The sequence below is a fragment of the Triticum aestivum genome, chromosome 5D (assembly GCF_018294505.1).
Source record: "Triticum aestivum cultivar Chinese Spring chromosome 5D, IWGSC CS RefSeq v2.1, whole genome shotgun sequence".
Taxonomy (NCBI): Eukaryota; Viridiplantae; Streptophyta; class Magnoliopsida; order Poales; family Poaceae; genus Triticum; species Triticum aestivum.
This window is the reverse complement of record NC_057808.1, coordinates 458,906,661-458,931,404: the sequence shown is the minus strand read 5'-3', so window position 1 is coordinate 458,931,404 and position 24,744 is coordinate 458,906,661. Positions and strand designations below refer to the sequence as shown.

At 50.1% G+C, this 24,744-nt stretch overlaps 1 long non-coding RNA gene across 4 annotated transcripts; it reads left to right on the top strand.

The window, feature by feature from the left end:
* The first annotated feature begins 19,721 nt into the window (after nt 1–19,721).
* Nucleotides 19,722–24,028, top strand: LOC123122739 (uncharacterized). Of its 4 annotated transcripts, none has more exons than XR_006460355.1 (4): nt 19,727–20,340; nt 20,457–20,770; nt 23,646–23,719; nt 23,800–24,028. It is a non-coding gene; the product is annotated as an uncharacterized lncRNA (long non-coding RNA). The 4 variants fall into 4 exon arrangements; XR_006460353.1 differs by having other exon boundaries at nt 19,728–20,340; nt 23,809–24,028; XR_006460354.1 differs by having other exon boundaries at nt 19,722–20,340; nt 20,457–23,719; nt 23,809–24,028.
* Nucleotides 24,029–24,744: the final 716 nt, after the last annotated feature.

Here is a 24,744-nt window from a genome sequence, read left to right as displayed (position 1 = left end):
GCCCCAAAAGCCTGCGGCCTCGGTTGACGCGTGGCGGTTGATTGGACGTGGGCGTCTCCGCTTCCCAGCCTTTGAATCCGCCTGGCTATGTGGCCCCCACAGCTCACATAGTTATTCCTCCGTCGTCTGCGCCTCGCTTCCCCAATCTCCCTGCTTCCTCGAGACTCTGTTTCTCTTCTCCAATCTGACCTGCCCTCTGCCCGCTTCGCTGCCATGGCGCCGAAACAAGCAGATAAGGGAAAGAAGCCCTTGTCTCCGCTAAGTGCTCCTCCGGCCATCGAGCCGGCGCTAGGTCGATCCCGAGTGCTCAACAACGAGGCCATGGACAAGGTGCGTCCGATGCTTGCTTCTAGCTTCAACGAGTGGGGAGAGACGGTGGCTTGGCTTGCGTCTCGCACTCGCATGGCTCGGACAGCCACTGAAGTCCCAATCTTCATAGATGCCCTCTGGGCTGGCCTGATTCCTCCCTTCTCCGCCTTCTTCAACGCGGTGCTCGAGCATTATCAGATCCACATGCTGCATCTTGACCCTCAATCGGTGACTCTTCTTGCTGTCTCCGCCTTCGTGTGCGAAGCCATGGTGGGTATCGCTCCTTCGGTGGTCCTCCTTCGTCATTTCTTCTCACTACATCTGATCGGCCCCCAGCAATGCTCGGGGTGCGTGAGCTTCCAGGCCGTGGCCGCGACGGCGGGCGCGGGGATCGACTTCGAGCTTCCTCCGTCCGCGAGCGAGTTTCGGACACGGTGGGTGTTCGTCGATGCCGGCGTGCTCAGCCCTCTGCTCCATGCTCCGCCAGGGCCCGCTGTTCCCAACTCTAGTTGGGGCCACGAGAAGCTCGCGAGCCCCCGTCTTGCTCCCGTATGGTTCAGGTTGAGGAGGCTGAAGGACCGCGGCATGACCGCGCCCATGGTGGTGAAGGAATTCATCAAGCGCCGGGTAGCCCCGCTTCAGCGCCATTCTCGCCCGATGTGGACCTTGCTCAGCAGTCAGGACCATATGAGGTTTCAGGAGTCCGGGCTCCCTCTCGAGATGCGGCAAACAGTGCTCAAGGTCCTGACGGGTGTCCCTTTGCCGGATGAGTTGCCTGGGAAGAACTGCCTGCTGTACCGTTGCAAGAACAAGGATGAATTTGCCGAGAGCATGCCCTCCTTTGATGAGTGGGGGCTGCGGCCGATCGGCCTGGTGGGGCCCCGCGAGAACCCCGTCGGCGTGGTTTCCTTCCTTGCTGCCGGTGCCGAGCTCGCCCCAAGTGAGGGTGCAGGAGGGCGAGCCCCGGCGGAGGCTGGTGGCTCAAGTGCTGAGGAGCACATGTCGTGTAGTGATCCTGGGGCGTCGTCCTCGGGAGCTTGCGTCCCCTCTCCCGAGACGTTGGACGTTGTGGAGGCGCGGCCCGCGGTTCCTGAGGCCAAGGCTCCGGAAGCCTCGGGAGGTTGTGGTGAGGCGGCGCCCGACTGTTCGCCGCAGCCGGGCACCCCTGAAGTAGGCCCTCCGAGCTCCTCCTCGGCCTCGCCCTGCGCAGGCCGCCACGTCCAGCGCTTCGGTCGGCTCTGCGTGGACTTCGAGGAGCTCCGCAAGAGGAAAGGATCCTCGAGCGGCAACAACATCTTCGGGCCGCTGAAGCGGAGGAAGTACATCGCCGTCGACGTGTAAGTACCGTATCGCTGTGACTCCTTGTGTGCTGCTTCCATTTCCTGACGTTAGTTCTTCAGGACTCCTTCCGTCGAGGCAGCTGCGCCTTCTGAGAAACGACCTCCTCCTTCCTCGACTCCCCCGTCGGCCTTGAGCGCTCCTAGTCCGCTTGCTGCCCCTGGAGCAGGGTCGGTTGAAGGAGCACTCTTGCCTTCATGGCACGCTGAACCCGCGGCTTTGTCGCCCCTCCCCCACGGTCTGGCGTGGAGCTTGGCGGGCGTGCCCAAGACCCCTCCTTTGGTCATGGACGGTAGCTGGTTGGCTTCGATATTCGGTTCCTCTTCAAGCAGCGAGCCCCGATTGGCTTGGGCTCCTCGCGAGGACTGGTTGACGTCAGGTGCAGCGCCAGCCCCCAGCCCCCTGCCGAGAGGTGATGCGCCGCTCGATACCCCATCCGCAGCCCCCGAGGCGATGGACGAGGTGGGCCGTACGTTCGAGTTCGAGCGCGGGTGGAGCGTCGTTCGTCATGAGCTTTTCCAGGAGGCGATGGGCGCGATGAGCCGGCTTGGTGAAGGGCTCGCAGGTGTCGACTCGCGCCTTGAGGCTGAAGGTCTCCGGTTGGCGGAGGAACGGCGCAAGCTGACGGTGGCTATCAACCTTGGCCGCTACCAGCGTGATCTTGACAATGCGAAGGCTGAGGCGTCCCTCAAGGTTTCCCGCGAGGCTTGCTCCCGAGCCTTGGAGGAGGCTCGTGAGGCCGACCGCCTTCGCGAGGCTGCGGATAAGCGCGCGTGGGAGCTCCACGCCTGGAGCGCGTTGATGTCTACTACACAACCTTCTTCTTGTAGACGTTGTTGGGCCTCCAAGTGCAGAGGTTTGTAGGACAGTAGCAAATTTCCCTCAAGTGGATGACCTAAGGTTTATCAATCCGTGGGAGGCGTAGGATGAAGATGGTCTCTCTCAAACAACCCTACAACCAAATAACAAAGAGTCTCTTGTGTCCCCAACACACCCAATACAATGGTAAATTGTATAGGTGCACTAGTTCGGCGAAGAGATGGTGATACAAGTGCAATATGGATGGTAGATATAGGTTTTTGTAATCTGAAAATATAAAAACAGCAAGGTAACTAATAATAAAATGAGCACAAACGGTATTGCAATGCTAGGAAACAAGTCCTAGGGTTCATACTTTCACTAGTGCAAGTTCTCTCAACAATAATAACATAATTGGATCATATAACTATCCCTCAACATGCAACAAAGAGTCACTCCAAAGTCACTAATAGCGGAGAACAAACGAAGAGATTATGGTAGGGTACGAAACCACCTCAAAGTTATTCTTTCAGATCGATCTATTCAAGAGTTCGTACTAGAATAACACCTTAAGACACAAATCAACCAAAACCCTAATGTCACCTAGATACTCCAATGTCACCTCAAGTATCCGTGGGCATGATTATACGATATGCATCACACAATCTCAGATTCATCTATTCAACCAACACAAAGTACTTCAAAAAGTGCCCCAAAGTTTCTACCGGAGAGTCAAGACGAAAACGTGTGCCAACCCCTATGCATAGGTTCATGGACGGAACCCGCAAGTTGATCACCAAAACATACATCAAGTGGATCAATAGAATACCCCATTGTCACCACGAGTATCCCACGCAAGACATACATCAAGTGTTCTCAAATCATTAAAGACTCAATCCGATAAGATAACTTCAAAGGGAAAACTCAATCCATTACAAGAGAGTAGAGGGGGAGAAACATCATAAGATCCAACTATAATAGCAAAGCTCGCGATACATCAAGATCGTATCATCTCAAGAACACAAGAGAGAGAGAGAGAGAGAGATGAAACACATAGCTACTGGTACATACCCTCAGCCCCGAGGGTGAACTACTCCCTCCTCGTCATGGAGAGCGCCGGGATGATGAAGATGGCCACCGGTGAGGGTTCCCCCCTCCGACAGGGTGCCGGAACAGGGTCCCGATTGGTTTTTGGTGGCTACAGAGGCTTGCGGTGGCGGAACTCCCGATCTATCATGTTCCCCGAAGGTTTTAGGGTATATGGGAATATATAGGCGAAAGAAGTCGGTAAGGGGAGCCACGAGGGGCCCACGCGGGTGGAGGGCGCGCCCAGGGGGGTGGGCGCGCCCCCCTGCCTCGTGCCTTCCTCGTTGATCTCCCGACGTGCACTCCAAGTCTCCTGTATTGCTTTCTTTCCAAAAATAACTTTTCCGAAGGTTTCATTCCGTTTGGACTCCGTTTGATATTCCTTCTCCGCAAAACACTGAAACAAGGGAAAAAACAGAAACTGGCACTGGGCTCTGGGTCAATAGGTTAGTCCCAAAAGTAATATAAAAGTGCATAGTAAAGCCCATAAAACATCCAAGATGGATAATATAATAGCATGAATACTTCATAAATTATAGATACGTTGGAGACGTATCAGCATCCCCAAGCTTAATTCCTGCTCGTCCTCGAGTAGGTAAATGATAAAAGAAAGAATTTATGAAGTGTGAATGCTACTTGGCATAATTTCAATGTAATTCTTCTTAATTGTCGTATGAATATTCAGATCCGAAAGATTCAAGATAAAAGTTCATATTGACAAAAAAGTAATAATACTTCAAGCATACTAACTAAGCAAGTATGTCCTCTCAAAATAACATGGCCAAAGAAAGTTCATCCCTACAAAATCATATAGTTTAGTCATGCTCCATTTTCGTCACACAAGAATGCTCTCATCATGCACAACCCCGATGACAAGCCAAGCAATTGTTTCATACTTTAGTAATCTCAAACTTTTTCAACCTTCACGCAATACATGAGCGTGAGCCATGGCTATAGCACTATGGGTGGAATAGAATATAATGATGGGGGTTATGTGGAGAAGACAAAAAAGGAGAAAGTCTCACATCAACGAGGCTAATCAATGAGCTATGGAGATGCCCATCGATTGATGTTAATGCAAGGAGTAGGGATTGCCATGCAACGGATGCACTAGAGCTATAAATATATGAAAGCTCAACAAAAGAAACTAAGTGGGTGTGCATCCAACTTGCTTGCTCACGAAGACCTAGGGCACTTGAGGAGGCCCATTGTTGGAATATACAAGCCAAGTTCTATAATGAAAAATTCCCACTAGTATATAAAAGTGACAAAACAAGAGACTCTCTATCATGAAGATTATGGTGCTACTTTGAAGCACAAGTGTGGTAAAAGGATAGTAACATTGTCCCTTCTCTCTTTTTCTCTCTCTCTCTCTCTCTTTTTTGGGCCTTCTCCTTTTTATGGCCTTTCTCTTTTTTTATTCCTCACTTGGGACAATGCTCTAGAAAATGATGATCATCACACTTCTATTTATTTACAACTCAATGATTACAACTCGATACTAGAAAAGAGTATGACTCTATATGAATGCCTCCGGCGGTGTACCGGGATAGGCAATGAACCAAGAGTGACATGTATGAAAGAATTATGAACGGTGGCTTTGCCACAAATACTATGTCAACTACATGATCATGCAAAGCAATATGACAATGATGAACGTGTCATGATAAACGGAATGGTGGAAAGTTGCATGGCAATATATCTCGGAATGGCTATGGAAATGCCATAATAGGTAGGTATGGTGGCTGTTTTGAGGAAGATATAAGGAGGTTTATGTGTGAAAGAGAGTATCATATCACGGGGTTTGGATGCACCGGCGAAGTTTGCACCAACTCTCAATGTGAGAAAGGGCAATGCACGGTACCGAAGAGGCTAGCAATGATGGGAAGGTGAGAGTGCGTATAATCCATGGACTCAACATTAATCATAAAGAACTCACATACTTATTGCAAAAATCTACAAGTCATCAAAAACCAAGCACTACGCGCATGCTCCTAGGGGGATAGATTGGTAGGAAAATACCATCGCTCGTCCCCGACCGCCACTCATAAAGAGGACAATCAAAAAACACCTCATGTTTCAAATTTGTTACATAACATTTACCATACGTGCATGCTACGGGACTTGCAAACTTCAACACAAGTATTTCTCAAATTCACAACTACTCAACTAGCACAACTTTAATATCACTACCTCCATGTCTCAAAACAATCATCAAGCATCAAACTTCTCTTAGTATTCAACACACTCATAAGAAGTTTTTACTAGTCTTGAATACCTAGCATATTAGGATTAAGAAAATTACCATGCTATTTAAGACTCTCAAAATAATATAAGTGAAGCATGAGAGTTCATCTGTTTCTTCAAAATAAAACCACCATTGTGCTCTAAAAGATATAAGTGAAGCACTAGAGCAAAAGACAGACTACCCCGAAAGATATAATTGAAGATCAATGAGTAGTTGAATAATTATGCAATTATGTGAAGAATCTCTAACATTTAAGGATTTCAGATCTTGGTACTTTATTCAAACAACAAGCAAAGCTAAAGAAAATAAAATGACGCTCCAAGCAAAACACATATCATGTGGTGAATAAAAATATAGCTCCAAGTAAAGTTACCGATGAATGAAGACGAAAGAGGGGATGCCTTCCGGGGCATCCCCAAGCTTAGGCTCTTGGTTATCCTTGAATATTACCTTGGGGTGCCTTGGGCATCCCCAAGCTTAGGCTCTTGCCACTCCTTATTCCATAGTCCATCGAATCTTTACCCAAAACTTGAAAACTTCACAACACAAAACTTAACAGAAAACTCGTAAGCTCCGTTAGCGAAAGAAAACAAAACACCACTTCAAGGTACTATAATGAACTCATTCTTTATTTATATTGGTGTTAAACCTACTGTATTCCAACTTCTCTATGGTTTATAAATTATTTTACTAGCCATATATTCATCAAAATAAGCAAACAACACACGAAAAACAGAATCTGTCAAAAACAGAACAGTCTGTAGTAATCTGTAACTAACGCAAACTTCTGGAACTCAGAAAAATCTACCAAAATAGGAAGACCTAGATAATTTGTTTATTGATCTGCTGCAATTGGAATCAGTATTTTATCACGTTCTGGTGATTTTAAACAATTATTTTCGTGAACAGAAAGTTTCTGGAATTTTCAGCAAGATCAAATAACTATCATCCAAGAAGATCCTATAGGTCTTAATTGGCACAAACACTAATTAAAAAACACAAAACCACATCTAAATAGAAGCTAGATGGATTATTTATTCCTAAACAGAACCAAAAAGCAAGAAACTAAAATAAAATTGGGTCGCCTCCCAACAAGCGCTAACGTTTAACGCCCCTAGCTAGGCATGATGATTTCAATGATGCTCGCATAAAAGATAAGAATTGAAACATAAAGAGAGCATCATGAAGAATATGACTAGCACATTTAAGTCTAACCCAATTCCTATGCATAGGGATTTTATGAGCAAACAACTTATTGGAGCAATAATCAACTAGCATAGGAAGGCAAAACAAGCATAACTTCAAAACTTTAAGCAGATAGAGAGGAAACGTGATATTATTGCAATTCTTACAAGCATATATTCCTCCCTCATAATAATTTTCAGTAGCATCATGAATGAATTCAACAATATAACCAGCACCTAAAACATCCTTTTCATGATCTACAAGCAAAGAAATTTCCCTACTCTCCACGTAAGCAAATTTATTCTCATCAATAGTAGTGGGAGCAAACTCAACAAAATAACTATCATGTGATTGAAAATTAAGATCAAGATGACAAGTTTCATGGTTATCATTATTCTTTAAAGAATACGTGTCATCACAATAATCATCATAAATAGGAGGCATGCTTTCATCATAATAAATTTGCTCATCAAAACTTGCGGGACAAAAAATATCATCTTCATGAAACATAGCTTCCCCAAGCTTGTGGCTTTGCATATCATTAGCATCATGGGTATTCAAGGAATTCATACTAACAACATTGAAATCATGCTCATCATTCAAAAATTTAGTGCCAAACATTTTAATGCATTCTTCCTTTAGCAATTGAGCACAATTATCGGAATCCTTATTTTCACGGAAGACATTAAAAAGATGAAGCATATGAGGCACCCTCAATTCCATTTTTTGTAGTTTCATTTTATAAACTAACTAGTGATAAAACAAGAAACTAAAAGATTCGATTGCAAGATCTAAAGATATACCTTCAAGCACTCACCTCCCCGGCAACGGCGCCAGAAAAGAGCTTAGTTGACGGGGTGTGAGTGCCGCTTACCTAGCCTCCCCGGCAACGGTGCCAGAAAAGAGCTTGATGTCTACTAGATAACCTTCTTCTTGTAGACGTTGTTGGGCCTCCAAGTGCAGAGGTTTGTAGGACAGTAGCAAATTTCCCTCAAGTGGATGACCTAAGGTTTATCAATCCATGGGAGGCATAGGATGAAGATGGTCTCTCTCAAACAACCCTACAACCAAATAACAAAGAGTCTCTTGTGTCCCCAACACACCCAATACAATGGTAAATTGTATAGGTGCACTAGTTCGGCGAAGAGATGGTGATACAAGTGCAATATGGATGGTAGATATAGGTTTTTGTAATCTGAAAATATAAAAACAGCAAGGTAACTAATAATAAAAGTGAGCACAAACGGTATTGCAATGCTAGGAAACAAGTCCTAGGGTTCATACTTTCACTAGTGCAAGTTCTCTCAACAATAATAACATAATTGGATCATATAACTATCCCTCAACATGCAACAAAGAGTCACTCCAAAGTCACTAATAGCGGAGAACAAACGAAGAGATTATGGTAGGGTACGAAACCACCTCAAAGTTATTCTTTCGGATCGATCTACTCAAGAGTTCGTACTAGAATAACACCTTAAGACACAAATCAACCAAAACCCTAATGTCACCTAGATACTCCAATGTCACCTCAAGTATCCATGGGCATGATTATACGATATGCATCACACAATCTCAGATTCATCTATTCAACCAACAAAGTACTTCAAAAAGTGCCCCAAAGTTTCTACCGGAGAGTCAAGACGAAAACGTTTGCCAACCCCTATGCATAGGTTCATGGGCGGAACCCGCAAGTTGATCACCAAAACATACATCAAGTGGATCAATAGAATACCCCATTGTCACCACGAGTATCCCACGCAAGACATACATCAAGTGTTCTCAAATCATTAAAGACTCAATCCGATAAGATAACTTCAAAGGGAAAACTCAATCCATTACAAGAGAGTAGAGGGGGAGAAACATCATAAGATCCAACTATAATAGCAAAGCTCGCGATACATCAAGATCGTATCATCTCAAGAACACGAGAGAGAGAGATCAAACACATAGCTACTGGTACATACCCTCAGCCCCGAGGGTGAACTACTCCCTCCTCGTCATGGAGAGCGCCGGGATGATGAAGATGGCCACCGGTGAGGGTTCCCCCCCTCCGGCAGGGTGCCGGAACAGGGTCCCGATTGGTTTTTGGTGGCTACAGAGGCTTGCGGCGGCGGAACTCCCGATCTATCCTGTTCCCCGAAGGTTTTAGGGTATATGGGAATATATAGGCGAAAGAAGTCGGTAAGGGGAGCCACGAGGGGCCCACGAGGGTGGAGGGCGCGCCCAGGGGGGCGCGCCCCCTGCCTCGTGCCTTCCTCGTTGATCTCCTGACATGCACTCCAAGTCTCCTGTATTGCTTTCTTTCCAAAAATAACTTTTCCGAAGGTTTCATTCTGTTTGGACTCCGTTTGATATTCCTTTTCCGCGAAACACTGAAACAAGGAAAAAAACAGAAACTGGCACTGGGCTCTGGGTCAATAGGTTAGTCCCAAAAGTAATATAAAAATGCATAGTAAAGCCCATAAAACATCCAAGATGGATAATGTAATAGCATGAATACTTCATAAATTATAGATACGTTGGAGACGTATCACGCGTCCCTAGAGCAGCAGGCGGAGGCGCGCAGAGCTGCCCTTGCGTCGCTGAGGGGGACGCCCGCCGAGGAGGAAGAGGTCCAGAAGCGCAAGGAGGCGTTGGCGCTGGAGGCCGTGGAACGCAGCCTCGAGCTTGAGCAATTGGAGACAAGGGAGCGTCAAGTTACCCAAGCAGAAGATGCCGTCGGGATTCGCGAGGCCAGGCTCCAGGAGGAGGTGGATCGCTAGGTGGCCGAGGTTCACGCAGACCTGGAGGGAAGGTATGACTTGAAGTTGAAGCTCGCAGGTACGGAGGGTGCGGGTAGGGCTGCTGCCCTCAGGCCCAGGTTGGACGAGGCTGAGAGGCGTGCGGAGGCCACGGCTGCCGCCCTGGTCATGGCGCAGGCGGACTTGGCCTCCGCCCGTGCCGAGCTGCTTTCTCTTCGGGAGCGGGTCGATGATGCCGAGGCCGTCGCACGACAAAACAGGGAGGAAGTGCTCCAACGTCGGACGCTGAAGCGCGAGCATGCCCCTATGCTTCAGGATCTCCGGAAGAGGGCCAATACCGCCCTGGGCTACATCTGCGACGAGAATGCACCTGCCCCCCACTCGAATGACTATGCCAGCCACCTGACCTTCTTCACCGACGTGGTGACGCGCCTGGAAACCCGGCCTGACAGGGCTCGCCGGCTCGTGGAGGAGAGAAGTCGGGGCCTGCTCGGGCGCGCGTTCTCCCGTGTCTTCAGCCACCTCAGGAACACCTTCCCCGACTTCGACTTCGACGCCGCCATTGCCCCCGTACCGCAGGCCGTCCGGGGCGATCTGGCGCGGTGGGTGGAGGACAACGTGGACGCGCTGGTCAGAGCCTTTGCCTCTGACGACGACGCGGTGGTGGTCGCCACAGACGAAGGCGACGTGGTTGACGACGGCGACGGAGGCGTCGCCGAAGGCGGCGACGGTGCCGGCGAAGATGACGACGACGCGAGTGATGCGTCCGAGGGCGATGTAGCGAGTGACATATCTGATTGATCCCATGTTCTCCTGTCGTTTTATCCTGTATGCAAAAACTCGGGCGTGGCCCTTGGAAAACTTGTAAGAGCATTTTGAGAGGGGGAGCCCCTCATGTAAGCAAGCCGCAGCCTTTACCTTCCTATGCGGTATTGAATTTGTGCCCTCGTGGACTCATGAGTTCAGGGGCGAGTTTCCCGTTGTGGTTTACCTTAGTCAGCGCCAGCCTCGAGCTGGGTCACGAGGCTATGAGTTTCTGAGAATCCTGCGGAGCTTGTCGACCTGTCAGACGGGGCCCCGCAAGAGGCAAGCGCCAGTTGCAGCGTTAGTGCGCGCTCGGCGCGCGTGTGCTTCGCGCAGTCCTGCTCGCGAGGGGCTCGTGAGGGGAAGGCGTCGGACATGAGTCCCAGACAAAACAAAATCCAGAAAGCAAGAAACTGCTCGAACGAGAAGAGGCACCCCCCACGCGCATCGACAAAAACTTGGCTTCAACTTAAATACAGATCCAGAAAGCAAAGCTACAGAAAGAGAGATCCAAAGCAAATGGCCGCGTCCGGCACCTAGTCTAGTCTTCTGGTCTTCAAGTCTTCTCACCAGCGCGGAGCTAAGTGCTGCCACTAGGCGTGAGAGGGAGCCCCAGGGCCTGAGGCCGGCACCCCTGAGACTCAGGGGCGTGTACAGCCCCAACTCATTATTACGTGAAAGTGTCACGGGCGGCGAGCTTCACAGGCACTGGGCCTTCTTCACAGGTACCGGCCTTGCTTCATATCGCCAGACGAGGGCCCCGCCTTGCGCCACCCTCGACCACCTTTGAGCCGACCGGCTACCAGGACAACACAAAGGGGGAAAAGGGGACGCCAGCGGTGCCCTCAGCGACCACGGGTCCTCTGCCGGGGGAAGGCTCGCCGGCACCTCCCCAGCAGAGGGCCTACCTCCGGGTGTCCTCTGGCTTCGCACGCCGTGGGGAGGGGCCTGGGTCCCGACCCCTCTCCTACAGCCCCCAACGCGATCCCCCTGCTGGCAGGGAGGCCGCCGAGCTGGGGCCGTCAGCCGTCATGGTGATCTGTTCCTCCTGCGACTCATGGTTAGCGTAAGCTTGCTCCTGTGGGATTAGGGGTACCCTGTAGTTGTCGTTGCACACGCGGTCGTGGTGGTTCCCCGGCGGCTCCTGGAAGGCCTCAACTCCCAGCGCCTCTTCTTCCCAACCTTCTCCGATGAACGAGCCAGGATCGTCCTCCTGTGCGTAATCCTGGTCCATCATGCGGGGCACGTAGGCTTCCGGGGCCGTCACCCCGAACACCTCGCCGTAGTGCCCCACACTCCATGTCGCCCGACCCAGTGTGGCGTCTTGAGGATGATAGCGCGGCATCCCACTTGGGCCATGGGAGGCGACGCTTGTGCTCATGCTTGTCGCGGGCGGCATGGGGGCGGCAGAGCCCCCGGCGCCGCCGGCCGTGCTGGTGTTGACGAAGCCCCCTGGCACACCTGATGGCGCGTGGTCGCGGCGGGGCCCGCCGTGAGACCCTGTAGTGGCCTGAGGAGGAAGCTGATGACAGAAGGGCGGTGCTCCCGACGCTGCTGCATCCAGCAGCTCGGCAACGCGCTCCAGCAGTGCATCCCGGCCGCTCTCCATCAGCCGGCACCGCACCAGCTCTCGCGCCACCGTGAGCTCTGCTCGCATGTTTGCCTGCTCCCGCCGTGAATGCGGCGCCGTCGCTGCGGCGTGGCTTGCCGCCCTTGCAGCGGCTCGCACTTGCCGCGGGGTGAGGGTGGACGATGCTTGGCCGTGCCGCCCGCGCCCCGCAACATTGGACGGCGCTCGCGCCGCCTGGAGCGCGGGGTCGAGGGCTTCGTGGGCAGGTGGCGCCGCCCGGGCCGGCCAGGCTGCCCAGCGGTCGGAGTCAGCCCTTGGGTCGCCGAACATCGTGGCCGCGGAGCGTCGGCAGGTCGATTGGCGGAGAAGAAGCTCCGGCGCACCCCTACCTGGCGCGCCAAATGTCGGATATGGGGTTCCGGCAAACCCTTAAGGTTCGAACTCTGGGGTGCGCGCGAAGTCTTTTCCTCCTACCGATCCATGCCCTAGCTCACTAAGATCTCGCGGACGAACTCGACGAACTCGCAACACAGAAAGACACGAGATTTATACTGGTTCGGGCCATCGTTGTGGTGTAATACCCTACTCCAGTGTGGTGGTGGTGGATTGCCTCTTGGGCTGATGATGAACAATACAAGGGGAAGAACAGCCTCCTGAGGTTGAGGTGTTCTTGTGGCTAGGGTAGGCTCTCGATCAGATCAGGTCAAGCTGAGATGCCCCTACTGTGGTGGCTAGTTCTACTTATATAGGCCCTGGTCCTCTCCCCGAATATTGAGCGGGAAGGGAGCCAACAACGGTGGGCAAATTTAAAGGGGGACAACTAGTACAAGCTATCCTGACAAAAGTGGTCTTCGCCTGCGAAAGGCTCTGGTGGTGACGCCGTCTTGGGCTCCACGATGACCTCCGTCCTGCCGTCCTTCTGGTCTTGGTCTCGTTGCACCGATATGGCAACCTTTGCCCGATGCCTCGGTACTCCTCGCCTGCGCTTGCCTCCTTAGCACCAAAGAGGAAACAAGGACATTGCGCGCGCTGGCGCCCGCCTGGTGCCGATCGTCATGGCTCACGTCACGAGAGCCTCGTGAGGTTTGCCCCGCCTTGATATCTCCGCTCCTCGTGAGCCTGCCTGGCTAGGCCACTCCTGAGGAGGTCTTGCGTCGTCCGCCTCGCGAGGCTTGGCCCCTCGCGAGGGTCTTGGATGCCTTGTTGATGAAGATGGGCCGTACGGCCCGCTGACTTAGCCACGCCGTGGGCCACAGGCAGGCAAGTCTGGGGACCCCCGTTCCCAGAACGCCGAAAATGGCATATGCCATAACTGTGGCTGCAACCAGATATTTGCCTCAATTTTCTACACTTGTGACACAAAAATATAACAGTGTGGATGGATATCAAACATACCCTAACATAGGTAAAAACACTAGGCAGGAGAGGTAGCCCATAGCTTCTGATAATGGCTAGTGTGATGTGAAGATACGGGGAAAAGAAAATAAAGGCTTTGAAGAAAAGCTGCGCTGACAAATTCAGTACCAGCATACACCGGCAACTGGCTTGCCTTTTGCCTTCTGTTTTTCGAAACTGCTGCTGATGTTGGTGAGGGCAACTCCAACACGGCATCCATTTCGTCGGCGCGGGTTTGTTTGAATCGAAACGGACCAAAGCACCGGCCCAACGCGCGGACTCAAACCCAAATTGTATCTGTTTGGTGTTCGTCTAGATGCATTTCAGGTTTAAATTTATGTCTGGTCCTTTGTGGCCCATCTGTCAGCCGCCCAACCATCGCCCGCGGTCATCTTAAATGTGACCACCTAACTCGGGCCCGCTTGGCGGTGGGTGGCAGCATCACGTGGACGCCCTTTTATTGCAAGCGTGTGTGTGTGGGTGGGGGTGGGGGGGGGGGGGCTGTCCACTTTCACCTCTCATCCACATCTGGCTACGTTTGCTCCCTCGTTGGCGACCAAAAAACCCCAGCACGCCATGCCATGGGCTTCTTCAGTGGGAAGGGCAAGGGCAAGTTCTGCCCCGATGCGAGCTCATCCCGTGTGCCTCCTCTTCCGCCACCGCCGGCTCGACGCGACGGGTCGCAACGGGAGCGCGAGAGGCTGTACATCCCAGTCTACCAGGCGCGGTGGCATTGGCAGTACCGCTAGCCTATGCAATGTCCAGATGTCAGCTTGCCTCACGGCTGGCATCTCGACCCGCAACGCATCCCCATTCCGGTGGTGCCACGCTCGTCGCAGGCGCACGCCGAGGAGGTTCGCCGGCACGGCGAGCTCCTCATGCCGGAGCAGCGTGCGTACGCCCCGGACTCTCCCAACAGGGAGCGCTGGTTCACATTGGAGCATGAGGAGGAGCGCCGCCGCGGCTTCAGGTCAACCACGACGTGCCCCCACTGCCCGCTCGAGGAGGACACGCAGTGGGACGGCCTAGAGCAAGCCCTCACATTGCCGGCAGTGGGGGACTCCGTCCACGCTCCCCTCCCCCCGCTGCCTACCCTCGAGACCAAGGTTGAGGCCGGGCCCGAGCCCACGCCCATGTGTAAGCGCTCACCGCCGCCCCCCGCTTGGCCCGAGGAGTTCTACTCGTGGACTGGTGGGCTCCGCGAGTGGGTGAGCGTGCCTCCCGTCCACTAAGCCGCAACGTCGGAGGAGGAGGTGACCCACCAAGAGCACTGGAAGGCGCACTGGCTCGCGGAGGAGCAGGCCGACCTCCTCCTCGGTGAAGGCGCCACGACGAGGTAGTTGAGCTACCTCATCGGCGAAGCCCTGCCTTGTGCGGCAGCGTGGTCCAGTTGCCAGCGTTGGCGAACCCTACGACGGAGGTGGCGAGGATGGCGTCCTCCACCCACGACCATGCCCCCCGCTTCACCCTCGCCTTGTCGCAGCACGCCGACTTCCCCATCCATCCAAATCCAATCCTCCACCGCCGGAGCAGCGAATGTATGCTGTATGTGTTGATCTCCTGTCTCCATGCTAGGAAGGGAAATTGTATACATGAAAACCATTATATCAGAGAACATTGTACTCCCTTCGTCTTTTAATATAAGATTATTTTTGACACTAGTACCAGGTAACTATTGCTCCTAGCGAAAGAAACGGCCTACTAGGATACTACGAATTACTAGTATTTCAGTAGGGGCAGCGGCACGCTGCATGCGCGCGGCCCAGTTGTTTTTCTCTTCTCTTTTCACTCACTTGGATTAATTTACGTGACAATGAACTTGGTTTTTTCTTGGTTATAAATTTGTTGTACGCGGCATCATCCACAAGTTAAGTGACGCGGCATCATCCACAAGTCCTGGTACAAGGACGTCTTGGTAATTGTTGTTCTGCGTCGCCTCGTTGACGTGTCTACAAGGATGACGGCGGCGTCAAGACCGTGGGGCACGGTATGTTGCCCCACGTTCGTGCTCTGCATGACCAAAGTTTGGCATCGAGTACGGCGAGAAGGAGGCGGCACCGCGGATCCGGTCATTGCACCAATCTCACTGCCGCGGATCAAGACAAATTCATGGATCTCACCGTGACCAGAAGACGTCGCTGGGTCGCGTGCCAAAGCTACACATGGTGAGTCAAGCTACTCAATGTACTCATGGTAGACCGACGTTCACCGGCGTCTCGCGCCTTGGGCACCCATGGTCGTACGAAAAGTGGCATTCAAAACACATACCCTCCTGGTCCTCTGAATCACCAAGCCCGAGAGAGCTCAAGGTGGGGTTCCCTAGCAGTGTGTTGGACTCTTCTCTTCTCATTTCTACGCGCCCTCTGAGCTCTTTCTAAATTGAAATGTGTTTAGCCTAGTTTTGAAAAAAAAAACATGGAGCCCAAGACGCTGCAGGCGGCGCCCAGCCACAGTGTCAAGGGGGCAATATCGAGCGCAAGGCCATGCCGGTCTGCAGTGCGTTGATCCAGAGCCCTTGTCATTGTTGCTCCCAACACTTATGTCGTTACGGAAAAAAAAATGATTTGCGTCTCTTTTGCCATGAGAAAAATGAGGATGCGAACAGGCTCTATTGATATATCTCAATACTCAATTTTAACACAAAGCTTTTGCTGGGACCAAGAAAAAAACATCTACTATACGATTTATAGCTCCCATATCCAACCACAAATAGGAAAACAAATTTTGCGGGAAAAATGAAAACCATTTAATTTCATACGACTATTTTTTGCGGGAAAAACCATGTTGGTTTACCCACCCATGGAAGATACCGTTGAGATTTCAGGTCGACGGCCATGTCGTGCTCATCTACAAAGTGACACTTAAATCCTTTCCTTGCCTCTTCGGACGCAGAAACATGTTTTGAGCAACGACTGCTCACGAAGAACATGCCTGATACATCCGCACTTATCGGAGTCCACACCCCCGCGCCCATGTCCGCCTCTAGGACCTCAACCTGACGAGTATAGTCAGGGGAGTGGCCGGGGTGGCATTGTTGCCGTTTTACTAGAAGCAGTTTGCCATTAGACTTAAAGAGATGCCTGCTGGTCTCAGTGCCATCCCCAGGTTTCCCTTGGTCGTCGCAATGGAAACCGACCAGCTCCATACCATCAGGTACCTTCTCATCACCATCGTGACGCTTGCCCTTAAGCTCCAATCTGCTTAGTATTCTCTTGTCATCTTCAGACTTGTCTATAATACCCATCGTGACATCATCTACCTCTCCTTTGTCCTTATTGCTTGGCACTTGTTTGTGGTCACAATTGTGTAGGTTGTTTTCCTGATTCTCCATATTATCATTAAATGCATCATTGCCACAAAACACCTCTTCAAAGTCTTCATTCTCCTCATCGACGCTTGAAGCCGCGTTGTACTCCACCTCTTCATCGTAGATATTGATGGGCACTTCTGCATCTTCATCGTACTCTTCTTCTTCATTGTTGATGTACACTTCTTCGTCTTCATCGTACTCTTCTTCTTCTTCATAGTTGATGTACACTTCTCCGTCTTCATCGTACTCTTCCATCTCCTCCTCCTCCTCATCAGACGGATGCTTAATAACATACCTCACATCTTTAACAATGGGGATGCCGTTGTCATCCTCATTAAGATCCATCACGACGAGGTCATTGCGCTCAGTGATCCCGTAGAGACCGTCTTTATGAAACACGATATCAAAAACAGATGCATATGGCTTCTCCCTCCGTCCAGGCACCCACGCACCGGGTCTCCCAGGATGACACAAGATGACCGGGCAGTTCCAGTTGTTGGTCGCGACGGCAACGATATCGTCCTCGGTGGACCGCATGAGTACCACTGTTGGGAATCGTAGCATAATTTTAAAATTTTCCTACGCTCACCAAGATGCATCTATGGAGTGTACTAGCAACGAGGGGAAAGGAGTGCATCTACATACCCTTGTAGATCGCGAGCGGAAGCGTTCCAATGAACGTGGATGACGGAGTCGTACTCGCCGTGATCCAAATCACCGATCACCGAGTGCCGAACGGACGGCACCTCCGCGTTCAACACACGTACGGTGCAGCGACGTCTCCTCTTTCTTGATCCAGCAAGGGGGGAAGGAGAGGTTGATGGAGATCCAGCAGCACGACGGCGTGGTGGTGGATGTAGCGGGTCTCGGCAGGGCTTCGCCGAGCTTCTGCGAGACGGAGAGGTGTAACAGGGGAGGAGGGAGGCGCCCAAGGCTGTAGGTTGCTGCCCTCCCTCCCCCCTTTATATAGGCCCCCTGGGGGGCGCCGGCCCTAGAGATGGGATCTCATGGGGGGGCGGCCAAAGGGGGGAAGGGGTTGCTTTGCCCCCCAAGGCAAGGGGGAAGCCCCCCACCCTAGGGTTCCCAACCCTAGGCGCATGTGGGGAGGCCCAAGGGGGGCGCCCCAGCCCACTAAGGGCTGGTTCCCTTCCACTTTCAGCCCACGGGGCCCTCCGGGATAGGTGGCCCCACCCGGTGGACCCCCGGGACCCTTCCGGTGGTCCCGGTACAATACCGGCAACCCCCGAAATTTCCCGGTGGCCGAAACTTGACTTCCTATATATAATTCTTCACCTCCGGACCATTCCGGAACCTCTCGTGACGTCCAGATCTCATCCGGGACTCCGAACAACTTTCGGGTTTCCGCATACACATATCTCTACAACCCTAGCGTCACCGAACCTTAAGTGTGTAGACCCTACGGGTTCGGGAGACATGCAGACATGACCGAGACGCCTCTCCGGTCAATAACCAACAGCGGGATCTGGATACCCATGTTGGCTCCCACATGTTCCACGATGATCTCATCGGATGAACCACGGTGTCGAGGATTCAATCAATCCCATATGCAATTCCCTTTGTCAATCGGTATGTTACTTGCCCGAGATTCGATCGTCGGTATCCCAATACCTTGTTCAATCTCGTTACCGGCAAGTCTCTTTACTCGTACCGCAATGCATGATCCCGTGACTAACGCCTTAGTCACATTGAGCTCATTATGATGATGCATTACCGAGTGGGCCCAGAGATACCTCTCCGTCACACGGAGTGACAAATCCCAGTCTCGATCCGTGCCAACCCAACAGACACTTTCGGAGATACCCGTAGTGCACCTTTATAGTCACCCAGTTACGTTGTGACGTTTGGCACACCCAAAGCACTCCTACGGTATCCGGGAGTTGCACGATCTCATGGTCTAAGGAAAAGATACTTGGCATTGGAAAAGCTCTAGCAAACGAAACTACACGATCTTTTATGCTATGCTTAGGATTGGGTCTTGTCCATCACATCATTCTCCTAATGATGTGATCCCGTTATCAACGACATCCAATGTCCATAGTCAGGAAACCATGACTATCTGTTGATCAACGAGCTAGTCAACTAGAGGCTTACTAGGAACACGTTGTGGTCTATGCATTCACACATGTATTACGATTTCCGGACAATACAATTATAGCATGAATAATAGACGATTATCATGAACAAAGAAATATAATAATAACCATTTATTATTGCCTCTAGGGCATATTTCCAACATACCTTTCGGATCTCGAAGAAATAAGAGACATCACCAATGATGGAGTCCAGCCCGAGGAGCGGCACTGTTGTCCCGGTGAACGGATTATGCAAGAGGTAGCTACGTCGTCCGTCCTTGGTGTTGGTGCGGTAGAAGGCGAGCCATGTGTTATCAGTAGCGCAGATGAAGGTTGTGTTCCCAGAGAAGGGTAGCCCACGATGCATAACATGATCAGGAAAGGTGAGGAAGGTGCCGTCCGAGTATACGATCCACGGCAGCCGTGGGGGATCGTGCCGCCGCACGGCCAGGTGCCATGGGCGGCACACGGCACGGAAGCGGGCACGGTCGTCGGGGCACGGGAGGCCGACGATGATCCGTCCTAGGAGCTCCGGCAGGAGGTCGGCCCATGATGAAGGACTCGACTCCATGGATGAACGAACTCGGCCGATCTGCTGCTTTCCTATAGCACGGAGCGGCGGCGGTATCTTCTTCTGGTGCACAGATGTGATGATCTAGGGTTTTCGTGGTGTAGGTAGTAATATACTCGACGCTTGGACCCGGCCGTGTCGGAAAGGAGACGACGGCCCGGAAATCCAAAGTCTACGCGGAGACGGTCTAGTGTCTGCAGACGAGTTATCGCCGTGCACGTATCGAGGAACCCGTAGGAGTTCTAAAAATACTAGCATGGCAGAGAATTTGTCAGATGTGACCACGTAGGTGCACCTCGTACGTTACGTAGGCTGACCATGACCAGTAAAAAGGTGCTTACGCAACTTGTGCCGTGCGCGTCTCTTCCCCTCTCCTATCTCTTCCCCGAGCTCTCGCCCCCCACCCCAACCCCAAACCGTAGCCGCCATGCCTCCTCCGTCGACGCCGCGGCAACCGTCGGTCTACCGATACATCTGGAGGCCGTGCCCATCTCCTGGTCGATCGATCTACTACCAGCCCATGGGCGCACGCACCTCGCTGTACTCCAACTAAGGGTAAGACTCGGACGGCCGCGGCTTTGGAGGGTGGTGCGGCCAACCGCTCTCTATCGCGGGCCAGATCTGGGGTGGTGGCGCCCAGGATGGCGCGCGCCGGGGACTTGGGCTGCTGGATCCGGTGAGGCATCGCCTGCACGCGAGGAGCCGCTCTGCCTCTCGCGGGAGGCTCCGTCCGGCGTCGCCGGAAGCTGCTGTTCGATCTGCTTCCACTGATCTGCTCTCACTGACAGCAGGGCGTCCAACCATCCTCTTGGTGGATCTGGTTGGGCTGCAAATCATTGCAGATTCAGATCTGGCCATATCCTTCAACGTTGATGGTTTTTTTCGTCAGGTGATGACTTTATGCCTGATGGCTACGCCCTTAGCTTTCTTCCTCCATCTTTGCTTTCTCTGATTCTTGGTATAATCGATTCTGATTTTTTTTGCCTCTTCTCTCTACCTTTTTAGGTGTTCTCTACTGTGGTCCTTGTAGCAAATTCTTGCCAATCGGTGCTGCCCAGTCAGTGTTGATCCTAAAGTTTGGATTTTTATTTCATTCGTTCTTCCATCTCATTAGTTGGCGTTTGGTATTTTTAGTTATTTGTGGTTATGATCCAATAAGAGTCAGCACTAGTTATTTGGATTTGCATTCACCTGGTATCCTGCTCCTTTCTTGATGACAACCAGGGATGGATGGCAGATCATCAACAGCCTAGTCTACATCTGCGTTGGAGGTGAATGTATACCTCTATAGGGAGAGCATGAATCCTCTTTGAAAACAAGTAATTATTTCTACCCGTCAGCTGTAAAAAGGTTGCGAAATAATCTTGGATGTAGATAATGGGTAATCTAGTCACTGGGAATTTTGGTTAAAAATATAGCATTGGCATCAGGATACAGTACACATACACATGGCCTATTCATTATGTCCTTCAGTGATGCTTTTCTTTCATGAGAATCTTAGTAAGAAAAGTATGCATTTCTTAATAAGCCACCTACATTTTTCTTCTTCTCTCCAGATCAGATCAGTACAGTATTATGGTCCACTTTCCCGTTGTGTCTAGTTTGCTCCCAAATCTTCATACTTGCACAGAAGCCTTGCCGTTTTGACACACTGTATTTTGCAGTGTGTGTATATGTATACTTAGCCTGACCGCATTTGAGTTCAGCTCAGCCACTTTTTTCTGATGCCTGCTCGTAATAACAATCTGTAGTCTGTCTGTGGACCGAACAAAGTCAAGGGCAGCCTCACCCTTTACCACTCCACTGCAGTAGCCTGTAGAGGCCGCCTCTAAAGCCTTCTTGTCTGTTGAGGATTTTTTTCCCACTGTTGCTAAAACAATCACTTGCCTCATGGCATGTATTTTGTGTGCAGCTCCTATGGATCTCCTACTCTCTCCGTATATGACGGGAGTACAATTTGAAAGCCCATTAGATATCTAAAGGCCATGCTTCCGTTATACGATGGGAGTATGATTTTAAAGCCTATTTGAATAGAAAAATTCGGGTAAGAGCAAAATAATAATATATATGCCTAAAAGACAACTATAGATACCTGCAGGTCAACTAATAGGTCTTGCAAAAATATGCTGGATTTAAAACCTATTAAAATGTTTTTTTTGTTTCATTTGAGTCATTGCAAAATATATAAGAGCATCTGACTCTTAGGGCCTATTTGATTCAACAGGATTTTTCTAGTAAATTCGGAGGATTAGAACCCTTGGGTATATTTTTTTGTAGGTTGTTCGATTTGCATGATTTAATCTCATAGATAGTTTCAGAAAGATTACTTTGCACGCGTTATCACCATTTTTCTGTCAACTCTATTCTTTGCTCTTGTCTTAATGATGCGCGGAACAAACTCTGGTGCAAAAAACATCCTATAGGTTTAGATTGAACATGAGATCACAATCATGTGTTTCTTCAGAAGATCATTGTAGGATTTTAATCATTTTTGAAATTTACCCATGGCAAGTTTGATTCGCAATACTAAACCATATTATTTTCCCCTCAAGGACTGTTTGAATGTGTGTAAAATTTGTATGGTCATTAGCAAACCATACTAAATTTTACGCACATTCCAAACTGGGCCATAGGATTTATTTGTAGTACTAGATTTTAGGAAAATTTCCATCGGCCTCATCTCTTGGAAAGAATATTTCGTTTTTCTTACACATAAGCAAACACCTTTTCAGTTCCATATACTCCCTCTGTCCCTAAATATAAGACGTTCTTGCAGTTCAAATTGAACTGCAAAAACGTCTTATATTTAGGGACAGAGGTAGTGGTACTCAATATTTAGGGACAGAGGTAGTAGTACTCAATATTTAGGGATAGAGGTCGTTCCATAGTACCTGTTGAGAATCTTGTGAATCGAAGAGGCTCTAAGAGCAAGTATATACATGTTTTTTTGAACAATTATTCTATCGATGACTACACGATGACCATTGTGTGGTACTTTGCTGAAAGCCTGGTAATGCAATGGAATCTCTGTTTTACACTTTATTAGTATTCCTTTTGTTACAAGCAACAGGTTTGCGTACATAAACCAATGGAACAGACTTCTGGTGGGTAAATAGGTCCCTTGACTGTTGGGGTGTTAGCTACCTCAATAGTAAGTATCCCAACCTACACGGTATCCATTGTGCATATAATTCTTCTTAATTTTCACTTCAAGCACTGCAAGTGGGAATACTCGCGCTAACTCAGCACATACTGGACAATCACTAGTGCCAATCCAGACCTATCACATGTTTTTTTCATGCTCCTCAGAACTACTTCTATGAACTGTTGGCATTATTTCATGCATTTCAAACAACAGAAAATAAATTCAGCCATGCCTATATGGATATTTTCCAGTAGACAAGATAAGTTGGGTCAAATTATTGAATCAGAGTTTTGCAGCAAGATCAGAAAATTGACTACTACATGGTCATGCACTTTGTAAACATGTTTTTGACCATTCACTTTGACTGAAACATGGTTATGCACAATCAGCAACATTAGTCATTCACACTATCTAGCCTCACAGATTCTTTATTGTCATTCACACTTTTACTGAAACACGGTATCCATTGTGCATATAGTTCTTATTCATTTTCACTTCAAGCACTGCAAGTGGGAATACTCGCGCTAACTTAGCACATACTGGACAATCACTAGAGTGCCAATCCAGACCCATCACATGATTTTTTCATGCTCCTCAGAACTACTTCTATGAACTGTTTACATTTCTTCATGCATTTTAAACAACAGAAAATAAATTCAGCCATGCCTATATGGATATTTTCCAGTAGACAAGATGTTGGGTTAAATTATTGAATCAGAGTTTTGCAGCAAGATCAGAAAATTGACTGCTACATGGTCATGTACTTTGTAAACATGTTTTTGACCATTCACTTTGACTGAAGCATGGTTATGCACAATCAGCAACATTAGTCATTCACACTATCTAGCCTCACAGATTCTTTATAGTTTTTTTACCTCATCAGATGAACAAAGTTTTACCATAACAAAAAAAAAAAAAAACAGGCTGATAACTAGGTAGACAAGCTTCATTTTGAGTGGGAAAAGCACATCCTACAGAGCATCCATGAGCACATCTTACTTTTGACATATTGTTCATGCATTTGAAATGACAAAATCACATACTTGCAGGCCTGTACAGCAAGAAGAGCTTGCCCAGCTCTCTCGTTGATGAAATCACATATAGATCTAGTCAATGCTGCACGGTAAAGATGCTCATGCTCAAACACATTATTTATCAGGTGCTCATGCTTATTGCATCTTCTGACGCTAGCTAATTATTCAGAGCCACCAGATTCTAATGCAGGGAAATCACAGCAGAAGAAGCTCAAAGATGCCAATTAGAAGAAAGATCGGGCACCGATGTGCACCTGAGATTGTAGTAATATATACTCTAAGTAGTAGCAGCAGTCAAGCATTTAGTAACATGTAAAAGTATCGCCGCATCCCCATATAGTCTCATGCGCTACTAGTTTATCTACAGAACAGAAGAGACGAACTTTTGACGACAGGTCTGACGCAGGCGGTCAAAATCTTGGAACCAAAATCGCGGTCACGGGAAGCAAGCAAGCCCATAAGGCTGGGCCATACCTAGGGGTTCTTCTTGCCCCCCTTCCCCTTCCCCTGCGATGGCGCGCCCCCCTTCCCCTTCCCCTGCGATGGCGCGCTCCCCTTGGAACTTGACGCGCCCTTGGACTCCTTGCGGTCCTTGCGGTCCTTGCGGCTCTGCTCCTGCTGCTTCTTGGCGCGCTCAGCGGCGGCCCCCGTCCCGCAGAATCCTGAGGCGCGTCTGCTCCAACCCGCGGCACGTGCGGCGGTGCTGCTGCATCCACCTAGGGTAGCAGTCGAACCACTCGTGACAGGTCTCGCACTGTAGAAGCATCTTGACGCTGCCAGCAGCTGGACCCCCGCCGCCCGCTCCCTCGCCAGCGCCGCCGCCTGCCATTGTCTCCGGTCACTAACCCTCTCGTCGTCAGATCTGATCTGATGAGATCGAAGGGGAGAAGCAAAGCGTAACGGCTCGTTGGTTCTCTGACTCTCTCCGTCGCGTCGCCTAAATGTAGATCAGATTTTCGGTGGTGGGCCGCCGGGAGAGGCCTCGTGTCGCATGGCTTGGCCCAATAAGCTGTAAAGAAAATGTAATATTTGCTCCCGCACGGGAAAACCAATAAGCTGCTTTGTCTCAAAAAAAAACCCAATAAGCTGCTGTTGCTCCTTCTTTTGCTAAAAA